This window comes from Octopus bimaculoides, chromosome 1, assembly GCF_001194135.2.
Source record: "Octopus bimaculoides isolate UCB-OBI-ISO-001 chromosome 1, ASM119413v2, whole genome shotgun sequence".
Taxonomy (NCBI): Eukaryota; Metazoa; Mollusca; class Cephalopoda; order Octopoda; family Octopodidae; genus Octopus; species Octopus bimaculoides.
The window spans coordinates 136813787-136814495 of record NC_068981.1 but is presented as its reverse complement, the minus strand read 5'-3'; positions in this window follow the sequence as shown (position 1 = coordinate 136814495).

Below are 709 nucleotides of genomic sequence, written 5' to 3'. Positions count from 1 at the left end.
CAACAACAACAACAACAACAACAACAACAACAACAACAACAACAACAACAACAACAACAACAACAACAACAACAACAACAACAACAACAACAACAACAACAAAAAATTAAAAATTCTTGTACAGAAAGCATGTAATATTTCAAACAAATCATTTTGCATCAATTCATTATTGTCAAAAATGCTCGAGAAAACGATAACATTCAAGTCAAAAGGTCAACATCATAAATTATTGGCAAACGAAAATCTATATTGAAAATTCCGATGTTAAATTAGCATAGCTGTATTTTACATAAACATGAGACAAATGCTGACATTTAACACACATGTATAAATATTATATTCTCATATCTGTTTCGACGTACGGGAGCGACAGCTGTGTGATCAACTGAACTATCTAATATTGGTTACAAATCTTGGTACAAAGCCAACAAATTAAGGGGTGGGGAGTAAGTCGATTACATCGGCCCCCAGTGATCAACTGGTAGTTATTTATCGACCCTAAAAAGATGAAAGGCAAAGACGACCTCGATGGAATTTGAACTCGACGTAAGGACGGACGAAATGCTGCTAAGCATTTTGCCTAGCGTGCTAACGACTGAACTACATATATTTATTTCTTTATTGTCCACAAGGGGCTAAACATAGATGGGATAAACAAAGACAGACAAAGGGATTAAGTCGATTACATTGACCCCAATGCGTAACTGGT